Source organism: Suricata suricatta, chromosome 7 (assembly GCF_006229205.1).
Source record: "Suricata suricatta isolate VVHF042 chromosome 7, meerkat_22Aug2017_6uvM2_HiC, whole genome shotgun sequence".
Classification (NCBI taxonomy): Eukaryota; Metazoa; Chordata; class Mammalia; order Carnivora; family Herpestidae; genus Suricata; species Suricata suricatta.
Window position 1 is genome coordinate 139,729,436 of NC_043706.1, and position 17,673 is coordinate 139,747,108.

General features: G+C 40.6%; 1 long non-coding RNA gene across 1 annotated transcript in view; it reads right to left on the reverse strand.

The window, feature by feature from the left end:
* Window positions 1–1,972: 1,972 nt before the first annotated feature.
* Window positions 1,973–17,673, reverse strand: part of LOC115296061 — a 176,890-nt gene continuing 161,189 nt past the window's right edge. The window contains exons 2-3 of the long non-coding RNA XR_003910711.1: window positions 3,083–3,306; window positions 1,973–2,714 (exon numbers count right to left, since the gene is read on the reverse strand). This is a non-coding gene — a long non-coding RNA (uncharacterized LOC115296061). The remainder of the gene's footprint in view (window positions 2,715–3,082; window positions 3,307–17,673) is intronic.

Here is a 17,673-nt window from a genome sequence, read left to right on the forward strand (position 1 = left end):
AGGTCGTGCTCTCATGGTTCATGAGATGGTTCGTGAGTTCGAGCCCCGCACTGGGCTCTGTGCTCGGGCCATGATCTTATGTGTCATTAGTTTGAGCCCCACATTGGGCACTCTGCTCTCAGCACAGAGCCTGCTTCGGAGCCTCTGTGCCCCCCTCTCTCTCTCTCTCTGCCCCTCCCCTGCTCATGCGCTCTCTCTCAAAAATAAACAAATAAACAAACAAATAGGCCAGACTATGGCCAGACCAAATGCTCCCCAGGCCAGGCCCGATGGGGAGACAAGGGGGGCCACCCTCCGGAGAGGGAATGAAGACATCTGGCCTCTGGCTTCCCCCTTGCTTATGCATACTCGAGAAATGGCAATGCTAAGTCCTTGGCTGCCTTCTTAGAAAACATTTACATCAAATACTGAAATGTCCCATCATCTTACAGAAAGGGTAGGTTCCCAAAGGGGATTTTAATGTCACTACCCTTCATAAAGACCAAGAGCTATACTATTTGCCACTAATAATCTTTTTGATGATTTTACCTTTGAAGTTTTTCCATAGAAAGAAACAGCAATTTTACATGTTAATCACATTCTCTTTTATGTATCTTCTTTTTGTGCCCCTTATTTAATATTACTCGTTGTTTTCTCTTCGGGCCTGGAAGCTACCACTCCTTGGTATTACTTACTAATCGTGCTTCTTATGCTTCTGGAGACAGGCAAGCGCCAAGTCAATGGCAGCCTGGCGCACAACTGTGCCTGCTTACGCACATCCTAGATATACGTGTGCTATGTCCCCAGCAAGTGCGGTTTCCTTAATCTGCTAAAAGCATCGTGACACCGGTGTCGCAGACACAGACACGGACAATACGCACCGTACCTCTGTTTCCCTTTCTCAAGGTGTCATGTGATACAGACATTGAAGGCCTTACAGACAGACTTTACAAATGTAGATAAATCGGAGTGAATAGAAAATCGGGTTCTAAGCCACCGTTTATGTTCTCCATGCTGCTGATGGACTGACGCATGCATAGGACGAAAGAGGCGGCGCAGACGAAGCCCATAATGTTTGGTGTGTAAAAGAGCCGCCATCCACCCCAGACCACTCTAGAGACCACTGTCCCAGCCACCTGGCCCCGAACGGTGGTCCCACACCCGACGGTAACCAGCCTTGGGCGCTACCTCACCCACAGGTCTGCATGGAGAAAACGACATGCCTCCAGCTAGTGCTGTCAGAGAAGGAGATGGAATCTCTAATCATTGAGAGGTAATGGAGATTACACAGAACATGATGATGTCTCAATGAAAGTAAGCCTCGGCTAATGCAAGGTACATCTGAACGGAGACTTGTTTGAAGGGACCACCTTATATGTATGCTGTGTTAGGGAAATAGCACAGAAAGGCTGAGAAAAGTGTTCAGTTCATGTCAATATGCTAAACATCACAGGAAGTGTGTAAGTGGATTAGGGTTCTTAGGTCAATCTACCCAGCACAGCAATATGGAACAAATTAAAGTGCAAGAATGAAAATGTCACCATCATCACTTTTTCGGCAGCCTCCCTGACTAAAAATGGGTTATGTCATGTCTTATTACAGCCCAAGTTTTCCTACATGAGAATACTATTAACATGGTAGGGGGAGGGATGGAAATCAAGTGTAAACAGGGGCGCCTGGGTGGCTCAGTGGGTTGAGAGTCCAACTTCGGCTCAGGTCATGACCTCACGGTTCGTGGGTTCGAGTCCCAAGTCAGGCTCTGTGCTGACAGCCAGCTCGGAGCCTGTAGCCTGTCCAGCCAGCTTGGAGCCTGGAGCCTGTCTTCAGATTCTGTGTCTCCCTCTCTCTCTGATCCTCCCCTGCTCATGCTGTCTCTTTCTCTCTCTCAAAAATAAATGGAACATTAAAAAAAGAGAAAAAAAAAAGAAATCAAGTGTAAACATAAGAGTTTAGTTGCACAAAGTAGACCTTATTTTTTTTTTAAGTGGGAAACATTTCAGCTTGAAGATTTCTTAATACTTATGTTACACTGCTGATTACATATTCTAGAAATAATTGATGCCAGTCTCACTTACCAATATGCAATTCACACTTTCCGCTAACTCACTACTGATAGGACAACAGAAGAGAATCATCCTTATGATATTCAGACGTACTCGTACCCGTATAAGCAGCAGAACACACAATGGTGTTTGCAGCCAGTGTCACATCTGATGTCACGACAGGTATTAATAATTGTGCTGAGCACAAATGGTGACATTATCACAAAAGTTACAAGGTGCAGATCCAGAAAAGCGGGAAGCAATCCAGCGAACTACAGCCGCTCCTTCTAGACTTCCTGCCATATTTCTTTGTATTTGTTTGCTTGTTTATTCCTGGCCAGTTCTCACTGACATATAAAGGTTGGTTTAAGAACAATTACAAGCTAAAACATCCCATTTATTCTCTCCGTGAATTTATTTTTTCCTAGAAAAGTGGGGAACAGTTCTATTATTCAGTTCTAGTCGTGGAAGATTAGGCCAGCTTACTGGGCGATGCACAGGAGTTTGAGGCACTGGGAAGGCACGATGTTTGCCCATAATGTACTTAAGGTCTGACAGGAGTGCCAGACACACTACATTTATAGGTTTGCTTCTTAGTTCAAGCCACGGTGTCATGATGAGTCTGCAGGGAAAGTAGAGATGACGTTTCCGTCGGAAGCAGCGGGACCAAGACCTGGCAGCATGAAGGGCATTCTGTGGGAGGGAAGACACTGATGGTGTTTGATGTGGGAAACGAAGGCACGAGAAATGTAGCTTAAATTAAATCTCCTTGCAGCTCGCAGCCCACTCATGGATGCCTGAGTCAGGCCCAGTGTGACCTTCTCGAGCAACTCACGGCTGCCTTACTTCCCTAATGTTTTTGTTTTATTAAAGACGAAAAGTAAGCTTATCTTGCCAGTAGCTCGCCCCTCAAGGCCCTGAGAGCATGCTTTCAAATTCCTGAGAGGCTTAGCCTCTCCCTAGCCCCCACCAACGGAAAAGTATATAATCAGTCACTCCTCACAAGCCCAGTGCGCCTCCTTCTGCCCACGAGTCCCGTCCCCGTGCTTTCACAGAGTCACCTTTGTGCACCACAGACGTGTCAAGAATTCTTTCTTAGCCTTGTGCTCAAGAGCCCTCCTCAGTTTTCATGACTATTGAAGTCAAGACTGGGATTGATGTGTTCAAGCGGGACGTCAGCAGGATGTAGACGAAAGGGCAGCGGTCATGAAAGGAGAGACGGCAAATGCTTTACGATTTCTAGGCATCAGGTGCTGAGACTGTTCTCACTCTTTTGAAATCTAACCTAAAAATTAAAATACCAGAAAAGAGAACAATCACATTTATAATAATCCTCCAGACTGATTTGAAAAGAATTTTTAAGTGGCAAAACAAAATATAAAAATAAGTAAAGTAAGAAGACTAGATGTTCTCAAGTTTCCTTGAACACAGCACAAAAAGATAAACGTCAGGATTGTATAGAAGAGAATCGAGAGATGGCCGCCTGGGCTCCTGGGCGTCTCGGCTGGTTAAGCAACTGACTTCAGCTCAGGTCATGATCTCACCGTTCACGGGTTCAAAATCCACGTCGGGCTCTGTGCTGACAGCTCAGAGCCTGGAGCCTGCATTAGATTCTGTGCCCCCCTCTCTCTCTCTGCCCCTCCCCCACTCATGCTCTGTCTGTCTCTCTTTCTCAAAAAAAAAAAAATGAGTAAAAAAGTTCAAAAAAATTTTTACAAGAGTAGAATCTAGAGAATCATGATTTTCAGTTCTAAGGCCTAAAACTATTAAAATTTAGAGAGATAAAATATTCTTTTCTTTAAATCTGTTTAGGAAATGCATATGGTGAATATAATGCATTTCCAATTTGCAATATAGTACTGTAGATATATTTGCTAGACTGATTTCATTTACCAAACAAAATGGAAGGGTGATATGCAGTGGGGGAAAAAAAAAGAAAGAAACAGTAAGTGTTGGTGAGGATTTAGAGGAAAATGAACCCTCACGCACTGTTGGTGGGAATGCAAATTAGTGCAGTCACTGAGGAACACTCAAAAAGTTAAAAATAGAATTATCATACTATCCAGTGATTCCACTACTGGGTATTTACTCAAAGAAAGCAAAACACTAACATGAAAAAGACACATTCATCCCTATGTTTATTTCAGTGTTATAAACAATAGACAAGATACAGAAGTGACCCAAGTGTCCATCCATACATGAGTGGATATGGGGATATATATAAATATATATATATCCACACACACAATAGACTATTAGCCATAAAAAAGAATGAAACCTCGCCATTTGTAACATGGATGGACCTAGAGGGTATAATGTTTAGTGAAATAAGTCAGTCAGAGAAAGTCAAATACCATATTTCACTCTTATGTGGAATTTAAGGAACAAAACAAATGAACAAATAAAGTAAAAAGACAAACCAAAAATCAGGCTCTTAAGGACTGATGACAAGCTAGTGGTTGCCAGAGGGGACGGGGGACGGGGAAACAGGTGAAGGACCCGGGACACGGGAGGACACTTAGCACCGTGAGCACCGGGAGACGCACAGCATTGTGGGACCATCCTACTGTACACCAAAAACTAACGAAACAATGTATGTTAGAATTAGATAATAATTTTTTTTAATTTTTTGTTTTTTATTTATTTTTGAGAGACAGAAAGAGATAATGTGAGCAGGGGAGGGTCAGAGAGAGCAGGAAATACAGAATCTGGAGCAGGCTCCAGGCTCTGAGCTAGCTGTCAGCACAGAGCCTGACACGGGTCTCAGACCCACGAACCGTGAGATCATGACCTGAGCTGAAGCCAGACGCTTAACCGACTGAGCCTCCCAGGCAACCCAATCATAAAAATTTTAAAGCTACAAAAAAAAAACTTACTCAAAATAAACAAGTAAAAAGAGCATGGAATTAAACACCCTTGGCAGGATGCTTTGACAATTTACATTTTGCTTCTACTGGCTTGGGGAACTCCAGTAATCTTGGTGTTAAAAGAATAAAAAACCACACATACTTCCCTAGTAACAAAAATATGCTTATAAAATGGGAAGAAATAAAGTCAGGAAAGACATATAAGTAACAGTAAAGCAAATGACTAACTTCATTGTGAAGACAAAGCAGTATGTTTTGGGGTGAACGGAGTAGGAGATCAATTATGGGGGCGCCTGGGGGGCTCAGTCGGTTAAGCCTCCGGCTTCGGCTCAGGTCATGATCTCACGTTCATGGGTTCGAGCCCCGCGTCAGGCTCTGTGCTGACGGCTAGCTCAGAGCCTGGAGCTGCTTCCCATTCTGTGTCTCCTGCTCTCTCTGCCCCTCCCCCTCTCATGCCTGTCTCTCTCTGTATCAAAAATAAATAAAACATTTAAAAAAATTTTTAAAAAAGGAGATCAACTATGGGTTCTAGTTATCCAAAAATTTAAATGATTTAATGTTATTATTATTATGTGTTTTACTCTAATCAACTGTCTCCTCCTAGCCCCATCTCCAATTGTAAGTCTTTAAACAAACTCCCTGAATGCCCTTGACCTTAGGGGATAAGTGAATTTAAGGAGCTCTGCTTTCTTTACCTAAAAGACTCCAACAAGCCCGAGACGACACGAGTTGTCTGTCTCCACTGAGGCTGCCCGGCTAACGGGCTGGGTCCCTGGTGTCAGAACAGGTCCTGGGAGGGAGACCCAGCGATATTCTAAATCATTAAAATGCAGCCATTTGGTGTCACTTGTTCCAACTTGTGATGGAAGCTGTTTCGTTCCCCAGTAAACTACTCCCTTGTGCTAACGGGGTTGAGAGTTATGCTTTCTCTCCCAATCACGGATTCCTCTTCTATCTGCTCCACATGGTTCCCTGATCCTCGTCGGCTCTCGACATTGGATTCCTGTGTCCAGGAATAAGTGCTCCCTTGACTCAGTTACCCTCCGTGAGGTTTCAACATCTGTAGCCAGGCGACTGTCACCACTACTCGTGAACTCCCAGCCCCTTGGGGCCCTGGATGCTGCACCCTACACTGGCACACCTATCCAAAGATGAAGTCCCTGTCACCTCCACTGGATGCAACAGAAGCTCAACCGGATTCCTACATCACCATTCAAAGTGACATTATTTGAAAACATTTCTTACTGGAACATTGCTCACTCACAGTCAGGGAGTTACATTGATTTGGTGTCTACTATATACCAGAAATTCTACCAAGAACAAGATTTGAAGAAATTGATCAGACAGAGGAGTAAGACTGAGACACACATGTAGATAAGAGAAGGTCACGGCGAGGAAATGTGCATGAGAAATGAGTCAGTTCCTCCAGATGACCAGGATGAAGTAAGAGAGGCGCTAAAAAAGGCTGTAGAGATCTATTTTAATTCCCAGCTACATCGACAGTTCCCAAATGTGTGTTAGGATCTTGTGGGGGGTTTTTAAAAATCCTGATGCTTGGGCTGTAGCCCAAAGCAATTAAACCAGAATCTCTGGAGGTACAGAAGCCAGACATTAATACATTTTTTAAATTCCCCAAACAATTTCAATGTGCAGCAAAGTCTGAGAACCAGTGAACTAGATTATTGCTTCCTTGATCAGATAATCATATACTAATTTTAACTCTAGAGACCCTGGCGTAACCCAAGGCCCACGGTAGGTTCCTAATGCAGATTTGGTAGTGGGATCAATAACTGAATGAAGGAATAATTGTACTAAACTAAGAAGGACACATAGCAGTATCCTATGCTATCTGAGAAACTGTTTATATCTTCAGATACTATCTTAACTAATAATCTTTCAGGCTTTCAAATTTGAAGCTGTATTTAATAGATATGTGCATATCAGGGGAAAAATTAACAGTAGCAAAATCTTACCAGATTCCTAGGTGATCATTTTAAACAAAGCTATCTGTTCTACATGCATACAAACAATAACAGTAAGCAAAATGAATGCAGCCCAGTATGGAAACAGGTTGGTGGTGGGTTTCAAAACATGATTTCATTTGCCAGAACCCTCTGAAGCGGTCTTAGTGGAACTATTTATCAGTTTGGGAAGATGAATCAATACATTTATAGAATGACTGCATGGAAAACTAATCAGCCAACATTTTCACTATATAAAAATTAGTAGAATCTTCATTAAGATATAGAAAATGACAATTTAACATTGATGTGAATGCTTATGCTTAAATTATATATAATACTTGTATATGATGCATGTTAATTATACTTCTATATATCTGTGTGTTTATATACACACACACGTATATATACATTCATACACTCAGCTCATTGCAGTGCTGAGAATTATTTCAGAGCAGTCTAACAAAATTAAATAATAAAAAAACATAATTCACTCTTTGTTAACTATTGCATTAAACATGGGTTTTGGTTGAACTTTAAAGTCACGAGTAGATATAAGTTTAGTACTTTGGAAAACACACCTAACATAGTCTGAACACTTCACAACAGTTCATCACAAGAAAAGAGAAACCAAACAATGCTTCCATCACACCATAGACTTTTGACGACCACATATCCCTCCTGGGAATAAGAGAGACATGGTATTTGCAATGTGGCTCATTTTCAGGACAGATGAATGTGAACCGGCATGGGACAGGCAACGTACCCCATTGTGGACACAGGTGAATCAGGTTCGGTGACCCTGGATCACCTTCCAAGTTCCAAAGGTAGCTAAGCTTATGACCTTAGGCCTCTTAGTTCCTTACTTTGTAAGCTCAATCGAATTTTCATGGCTCTAGCGGTAAGACTGGTAAGTCTATGGGAAGGGCTTTGTGTATGTTTACTTTGGTTTTGTGTAGCCAGAATGTGCTACTTCTCACTGTTTCTACATCCACTGCTGAGAAAGAGGCCCTCTTCTTACCTTTCCCAACTACATTTCTTTGATATGTCCCTGCCTTTCCTCTTTTGACGGATGCTTAGATGAAATGATTATATATATATATATATATATATATCCAGTCCAGACTGATATAATACCAACTTTCCTCTGAGGTAATAGAATTATATATGGCCTCACACATAACAAGTCTAATTTATGTATTCTATTTCCCAGTGAGAAAACAGGCATTTAATATAAATGCATTTACTTTTAATAGAGTTGTTGCTTAATCCAAGACTAAATAACTCAAGAAATAAACTGCCTTCTTGGATAAGAAGAAGAGTTCCTGTGTTTCATGTTGTTCTTTGCTGTCATCTAATAGGTGAAGGAAATCTTCATGTATCAACTGTATTGTAATTATGTGAATCAATAAAATAATTAAAGATATTAAAGCACATTCACTCATATTAAGAAATATGGCTGAAGGCAGAACAACCCATTTTTGGAGTTACAAATCAATTAATGAAGCCATAGATCATTTACCTTCCCAGGAAGAGTTCAGACTTTTCTAAGATACCTGCACTGCAGTATACCTTACTGGATACTATTTTGGTTAAACAAAATGTAAATTCCATCATATTACCTGATGTTTTTAATATAGACAAGAAACAACTGCTTTGAAAATTAGCCATTATAGGGGCATCTGGGTGGCTCAGTCAGTTAAGTGTCCGACTTCGGCTCAGGTCATGATCTCATGGTTTGTGGGTTTGAGCCCCACCTTGGGCTCGGAGATGACAACTCGGAGCCTGGATCCTGCTTCAGATTCTGGGTCTCCCTCTCTCTTTGCTCCTCCCCTGATCATGCTCTGTCTCTCTCACAAAAATAAATAAAACATTTAAATAAAAAATTATTTAAAAATTTTATAATTAGTCATTATAAAAACAATAAGCATTATATTAGTCCTAATCACCTCCAACTTAAAATTTTTTTTAATGTTTATTTATTTGAGAGAGAGAAAGAGAGAGGCTGGGGAAGGGCAGAGAGAGAGGGATGCAGAGGATCCAAAGCAGGCTCTGTGCTGACAGCAGAATCTCAGTGCGAGGCTCAAGCCCACAAATTGTGAGATCCTGCCCTGAGCCGATGTCAGACGCTTAACCCACTGAGCCACCCAGGAGCCCCTAATCACTACCAAATTAACGACAAATATAATACTGAAATTCAGAGAGGCCAAGGATGACTTGACTTAATTTAGCAGTGCGGTCCATGAGGAAAACACCTTTATCTTGCCTTTGTTTGTACTTCAGATCTCCTTCCCACCTCCTTTCTGTCCACCAGTTCCTGGCGCTTCCCCTCCATGTTCGGTAATCACTTAACCTATGAAATTGGTTCTCTATGTACAACCGATTTCCCAATGACTACTTTTGTATCTCTTGTCAATTATTACTATAAACTAATCATTTAAATACTGTTCAAAAACACACACAAAAAGGATAGAGCATATTGTCTTCAAATCCCTGCTATGTTGGTTGATTAAAATTTAGTGTATTTTTTCCCCTGGGCACAAATTTGCTCTTTACTGCACTATTTCTAGCAAATTACTTACTCAATTTTGTCATTCACATTTGTAAATGGAAAGAAAATGTCTACGGCTCTTAGTAAAAGAGGAAGATTAAGAGTGTCAGAATTATTTTGATCCAATGACTTTAGCTAAGCAAATCTTTTTACAATAGCGCAAATAGTATGAGCATTTTACAAATGAGCTTTAAATATCCTTAATCTAAATTGCTCTTAACTTCTGAATACCTAGCAAACTACTATTTGCTGCTTGAATATAAACATTCATGCCAGACTAATACAGAAAAATTTAGGGCAAATCCGTGATTAATATTTTTTTTCCAGTCTGCAGTATGTAGCTCTGGTTAAGAAAGGGGTCTAATGAATGTTACTACAATCATTTAAATATGAAGCTGATTCCATTTTTCCATCATCACTGTCATTTCCATCAGAATTGTCACTATCACTTACATCTTCTATTCATTATTTCCATTTCTATCTCTACTCATTTCACAAAGGAGAAATACATCATTAACTTACTGCATTTTCCAAAACTTTAAGCAAGCATATGAAATTCTCTCTTCTTTGCAAAGAATTACCAACATGAGTGGGCAAACTCCGGCTAGCAAACGGTTCAAATCTATCCTGATAAGTTACAGGTGCACTTAAATTTAATTGTCTGTAAACTAAAGGGTACTTTTCTCCCTCTGAATAACCTTAAATATTTCAGCATGGTTCATTCAAGCTACTGTGAAAATTTTAAGGTGTATACTTCATGATTACATCCATTTTTGTCTTTAGAAGGAAAATTAGTAGGACTTAAATGTATTATAGTCACTTCTCAGATCCTATAATGCTAAAACTCAGTTTCAGAAAAAAGCCATTTCTAATCTACACACACACACATACATACATACACACACACACACACACACACACACACACACACCCCATATGGCAATTATATATATTTACATCATAGCTATATTATATCTTTATGTGCCTCAACCAAACACTTCTAGTTTAAGGAACATGACTGATGTATAAAATACAATATGGTTTAAAGTAAAAAAAAAAAAAATCAGACCTTGGTTAACAAAAGACTAAGAAAATTTAAGCAAATTGATTATAAATGTTAGAGACAGGAAAGAATAAATACAATTCACTTTTTTCTCCAACCCATAGGAGGTTTGGTGAAATGGAGTATAAAACTGTACATTTATAAGGAACGTTTTGTGACATTCTTTAGAAAAATATTCAGCTTCTCCAGTTAAAGTTCCAAGTTAATGCTTATTATCCTCAACCTGACACTTTTATCTGAATAAGAATTATTTAGCACTAAAATATTAATACTTTTATAATCAATCACAATTTTATTTTGAAAAGATTAGTCAACAATGGACAAAGCAATGGCTATCAGTCTATACTGTCATGGAGGAGCATATTGGGAAGAGTATTTGGTTTTTTCTTGCTAAACTGCTTTCTAATCAAGCAAGTGTTAGAGCCACTTGATCCAAATGGTTCACCGCATGGGCTGTTGACAGCTTGGAACTCAGTGACTGGGGCGGGGCAACAAAGTGCCCCCGCCTCCGAGCCTGGGGACTAGTCACACCCCTACAACCGGGTTTTCCTCACATGTGCTGAAAAGCTTTCGAACAACTAAGCAGAAATAGCATGCCCACAGTGCAATAATCAGTTCTTTCTCCCATAATACTGCCGATCAGAACATCTGATCAGCCAAAAATATTAATTTTTGTAGCTATGATAACAGGGGAAAAAGGAAGCACTTTAGTTGGATCATATTGCCTTAAAAAATAAAAATGATTGGGGTGCCTGGTTGGTTCCGTCAGATAAGCATCCGACTTTGGCTCTGGTCATGATCTCACCATTCGTGAGTTTGAGCCCCGTGTCGGGCTCTGTGCTGACAGCTCAGAACCTTGTTGGAGCCTGCTTCGGGATTCGGGATTCTGTGTCTCCCTCTCTCCTCGCTCTCTGCCCCCCCCCTCCTACTTGCATTCTGTCTGTCTGTCTCTCTCTCTCTCTCTCTCTCAATAAATAAATAAATAAATAAACTTTAAAAAATGTAAATGATTTCTCTTTCAGGCTTGACCCAATCTCCACATGTAAACCCAATCTCAATCTCTCTGGCATCAAACTTTCCTTCCTCTTCCATCTTCTGTTCATCAGTCACCAGAGTCAAACCCTTGAAGTCTTCCCTCAGGCTTTACTGGGACACGACAGGTACGACCTAGTTCAGATCTCCATCCTCTCTCCATTCCTGGTGTCAGCCAGCGAGGGCGTTGGAAAGTGGCCGGTGGAGGGGGGAGGCAATGTGGAGTTAGTCAAGTTAGAAACAGCTCTTGATGATGAGCATGCAGACTTGGCAGTGGGAGGGAGACCAAGGGACAGAGGCCGAGCTGGGGGCTTGTTGGAGATACTCAGGCGCGAGGAGCTGAAGGTCTCAATGTGAGCTGTGGCAAGTCAAATTGTATGAAAGAAGATGAGACAGTTAAAATCCAATGCAGATTGGTTCCTGGGGTCAAAGATACTGTGGAGTGAAGCACTATGAGAATAAAGCAAGAGAAAAGAAAAGATAGCATCCATGTGGAGTGAGCACCAACAGTCATACTTCACAGCAAATAACAGAACGTTGGCCATGTGGGGAGATGTGTGACTTTGGGGACCTTATTTCCCCCTTCAGTGCCTAAGTTATACCTCAGCTGTAAAATGAGGATGTTAATAATAACTATACCCTACATTTTTTTGAGGATCCAGTGAAAAATAGGTATGCATATACATATACATACCAAAAGCACAAAAAATATGAATTACAAAATCTCAGCTCCAAAGTTTAATTCTCTACCTAGTAGTTTAATAGCAATCCTGGATATTTCTAACTCGCATACTTAATGCTACAATGTGCCCAAAGCACCATGTTTCTGGATACCTATACCCAATAAATAATCAACAAGTATTTGGGATTTGATTTCTAATAAATTCCTCTATGTATATGAGAGAACAGGGTGGGGAGGAGGTATTCTAATCATTTAGAAGAGTCACCTATTTTTTGGTCTTAAAATTTCCTTTGGGCTATTGGTAATTCTGAGTTTGGTAGGATTCTGGGTAGTCAAATTGTTGAAGGGTTAATGGTGACCTGTCATGGTAAGAACAGTCTGTGAATTCTATAAAATATACTATTGGTTTAGAGAAGAGCAATCTACTTTAGGGAATATTATCAATAATTCTCTCCTCTTGAGCTACTTTCATTTTGATATGAATTCTTTCTAAAGTCAGGAACAACTGATGCATTGTCTTTGCTGCACACAATTCATTTACAAAAATCTACACCCCGGGCTGGGGTGATTTATAGAGCGGCCTTAGCAAGGCTGACTAGTGTGAGGTGAGTTCACAACCTAGAACAATAATAATCCTTTTGTAATATTACATCAAACATTTATTTCCACGTTTCTGGTAGAATGAATTCTCTTTAAGGGAACAACATAAGCAACTTAGGAAGGTTTTTACGTCCTCTAAACAACTAGCATGTTCCAAGCTAGCACAAAGTTATAATAGGGCCGAAGCTGAGAGGTGTGTGATGAATGCTGGCCCCCGCCTTTTCAATTCAAAATACGACTTATTCTTCACAAGGGAGGCAAATTAAATTAAAATTAAGATAACTGAGTCCTCCTCAAAGAATTTCAAAAACCTATGTGCTTTACTAATCTCTATGATGTAAAGATGAGCCAAGTGAGAAGTAAATTGTCAACCACTTAGAGCGAGGATGAAAACAGAGTCAGAACACCCACACCCCAAGCCTGGGCTCCGACACACAGGAGCTGACCCGGCTCTGCCGCACCAGCGCCAACCACTGAGGGGGTCACGGTCATTCTCCTGGTTTGTTCGGTCTCTCTGTAAGGCAGGAATAATCACATCCTCATCCCGTTGCTCTCTGGCTTCATCTCCAACCACGGTCCCTTTAGCTCCTTCACTCTAGGAGCACTGGCTATCTGCTCCCCAGCCCCCACCCCAGCCCCCTCCTGCTAGAACCTTCTGTGCTCGCCTTTTCTCCTCCAGAAAAGCTCTGGCCCACCATGGATGCAAGGCTCAGCTAACTGGCTCAGAAAGGCAGGCTTCATTCAAACATCAGCTGCCCAGTGACGGCTCATCTTATTTAAAGTCACAAAGTAACCCACCCCACTCCCTCTCCGGTCCCTTCTGGGTTTCCAAGATGCCTTTCTGTTGTATGTTGTATGTTCTCCTCAGCACCAATGTACTGTATATTTAACTTCTTTTTTTTTTCTGCTTATTTTCTTCCTTTCTTACTTAAACGCAAGCCCTGTGAATGAGAGACCTTAGTCAATTATGTTCAAATCTGTATTTTTTCAGGATGTAGAATAATATCTACTACGAGGTAGGTGCTTATAGAATATCTGTAGAATCAACCGACAAATCAAGCTTCCCCACAAGGTTGCTGTCATGTTCAAATGAGACGTCATAGGTGTTCACCGAATTGTAAAACAGAGGATTCATGATTTTTAATTCATTTTAACATTCTGTCGAAACCGTAAAATGTGTATTACGATTAAACTATAAAAGTAAATATAAAACATGAGTTACAAGAACTTTTTAAAATATTTACTATCTTTAGAAGTAAAAAAAAAGAAGGAAGAATTAATAAAAAGATTTTAGCAAACAAGTGAAGCCTTGCACATATACCAAAAATATAAATACCCCAGATTTGTGGGTTAAACCAGAGCTGTGACCTCTGGTCTAAAGCAATAAACATGTGACCTATAGCCTGGTACAGGAAAGCCAGTGGAGTGAAAAACATTTTTTTCTGTAAAAGAATAACAGGTCTGGAGACAGTGGGGGAAACAAGAAAAGAGGAAAGAGAAAGCTCTGGAGAATTAAGTAACACTCAGCAAACACACTTACAGAAGATTAGATTTTCAGATGCTGTTGACTTAAGCAATAAAAAGTACATCAAAGTGTACCCTGTTGATGAATGGCACATAACTAATAATTCCTAGGTTCGCCCTTTCAGGCACATTGAAAGATTGGTCATTCCCTAGGTATGACACAATGAGATGAAACTGTGTAGAAACCTTCAACCTGGTTTTTGGCTTGAGCTTTTCGCAGGGAGAAAACAAAACAAAGCAAATAAAACACAAATTGACAAAATTCACCCCATACCACCAAGGTCACATTTGCATATATTAGAGGCATGCTTCTCTGTTTAGCTCAAGGTAGGAGGAGTGAGTGACAAAGATGTAGAGAGGATGGTGGGTTTCTCCCTGGGAACTTCGGCTTTGATGCTAACGGTATAGTGGCTAACAGTGCTGAGCACAATTCTGGTCTGAAAATGGGGCAAAATGTAGCTGAGTACCGCACAGCTCAGAGAAACATTGCCAAGCAGGATGCATAGTTACAGCTCACCAGTTAAACGGGAGCTAATATTTGATAACGGACTCACATTTTAAATTTTTATAGAACTCTGTCTTAGAAGGGATGTGAAATAATTCTCACAAACACTCGAAATAAGGAAATTATGTGATTTTCTTTAAAAAAATAATTATAAAAGTCACATAAAAATTATCTACCTGAAAATGACTTCACAGTGGAAGTATAAATTTCTGGTTCCAGGTAAATAAAATTAACAAGATTTATTAATTAAAAACTACCAGCATATAGTTTTCACTCATTAAAGTCAGTTCTAAGATGTATAATTTCCTAACATAACTGAGTTATGTATAAAGGTAAGACCAGTCCCCTATGATCAGTTAAAACTGATTAACTCAAACACAGAAATAATTTGCAGTTAGCTCCTAAAGACTAAATTTAACAAAGAGTTGGGCTCTGCTTATTTATATAGAGTCTATATATGGTTGATGTCATTTTTTAATTGAAGTATGGTTGACATAGAATTTTATATTAGTTTCAAGGCAACAACAGTGGTTCCATGATGTCTGAATTTTTTTAAAAGAGGGAATGGCGGGAGAAAGCAACACAACCCTCGTGGATATTTGCTTTCTGTCAAGCACACACACATTGACGTAGTCTCACAGCCCCCCTGGGAACTAGACTTAGGACACCCAAGGAGAGTGAAGCAGCCTACCCAACGCACACAAACAAGCGCAAAAGAAGGATCCAGCTGAATCCAAATTCGCGCTTCTTCCTCCGCATGAATCCCAGGGGTGAGGACTCACACCATGGCTTCTCATCATAAAACAACTGACCGAACTCGGTCAAACCAAATCCAAACCGGAACTACAAGGCGGGGCCCAGGGCAAGTTATAATAAAAGCAAAGATCAGGAAGGAAGAAATTTAAATAGATTCATAATTTACAGAAAGTTGTTATTGGCCCTACTCAAGTCCTGGTGTGGTCAGGCTAGCAAATTCTATTCACAGACTATTTTAACTTATCCTGGAAGGTTACTGTTGTGTCTTTGGTGTAAATTCAAAATGCTATTGGAGTGATAGAAAATAACATAGAGACCGTAAAGTTTGGAGGCTAAGACATTAGTAATGAAATTTTAATGTTTCCATGCAAAGAGGCAGTAGCAGTGACATAAGGGGGTAGAATGGTCTGGAAGACAGGAGCATCAGCCTATGCAGCTGTTTCAGTGACTCTTTTACATGGATGGGCTCCATTCTCACTTAAGGAAAAGAAAATCAGTAGCTGGAAATGAACGTATGGAAACGCCACTCTGCCCAGTAGTCAGTGTTTATTCATCATATTTAAAATACTCTTACACATGAGGGAACTAAAAATGCATGGATATGAGGCTCAGTCGTTTGAACATCTGACTTCGGCTCAGGTCATGATCTCAGTTTGTGGGTTTGAGCCCCACATCGGGCTCTGTGCTGACAGCTCAGAGCCTGGAGCCTGCTTCGGATTCTGTGTCTCCCTTTCTCTCTCTGTCCCTCCCCCGCTCACTCTTTCTCTTTCTCTCTTTCTCAAAATAAATGTTAAAAATTTTTAAAATAAAAATAAAAATGCATGGATATACACTCTAAATGCTTTCACCTCTACTCTCTACAAATCCCGCCCTAAAAAGCAGAACACAGATGTTACAATGGAAAACCATCAAGGTGGTATACTGCAATGGTTCTTAATTTTCATGCATTCTGTTGTGTTTCTGAACATCTGTAGAATGATGACCCAGAGAGAAAAATAGAAAGTACAAGAAGAATTTGTTGGGGTGAAGTGGACACAGATCCTCATTCACCTGTGCCACCTGTGCCACGTGCACATTTCTGGGGGGCATCTGGGTGCTCAGGCCAGTCCCGTGGCTCCCTGGCTTAGGACGGTACTCAGAGCCATGCTGACATCACAGGCACTACCATGGAATGGCGTGGGCTCATGGAAAAGGCAACGAATTCGGAGGTAGAGATTCCAGGTGACAAGTCTCAGCGGTGGTGGCATAGTGGTTTGCAGAGCTGCCTTCCAGGTGAGAGTCTCAGACCTGCCGCTTACTAGTCATCATGTCCTTGGGTGATCCTTTCAAACCCCCAGTCCCAGGTTCCTCATGTGTGAAATGGAGAGGACACCCTAGTTCATCCACCACTTCAGGGCGCCTTTGGTGCGCATGAGCAAGGCACTGGGAAAGGACTAAGAAGCCCAGCGCATGTGTGGATGATTGTTAGTAGTAGTTTTAATGGAGTACATTTTATATTTAAAGCACAAAGACATCCTAAAACTCAAAGAAAAATAAATATATAAAAAGGTATGTAAGAGCCAGTCACGAGCAGTTGAAAGGCAGGAAGTAACAGAAGAAAACACAAAAGGACATTTAAAAAAGTTTTAAGATTACTGATTTTCTGTCTAGGCAATCAAAATTTTCTGGAAAAAAATTAACAATATGCTATATTGACTTTTAACCATGTTTTTCTAAAACTTATAACATGCTTTATAATAGGACCCGCCAACAACTGGTCATCACAATCAAGTACATCTCCACTGTGAGCGTGCCACAAAATATATGTTTCCCTGTTTACCCAAATTGGAGTGGATGCATCCTTTTGTTGAGGTCCGTCACCTTGACTTCTCTCTTCCTCCAGACAATATAATGGCTGTAATCACTACGTGAACCTTTATAACGCAAAACCAAGCATGTCTCTAGACTCTCAGTTGCTGTTTTTATAGGCGTATAAAAATAGCAACCTAGCTTTCCACAAACACCTTTGCTGCCATTAGTGAAAATATGTGATTATGATGTATGCACGCACATAGCATATTTCTGTCATCTTCCAGAGCTGAGCCTATATCATGGAGTCCTGAGCACACATT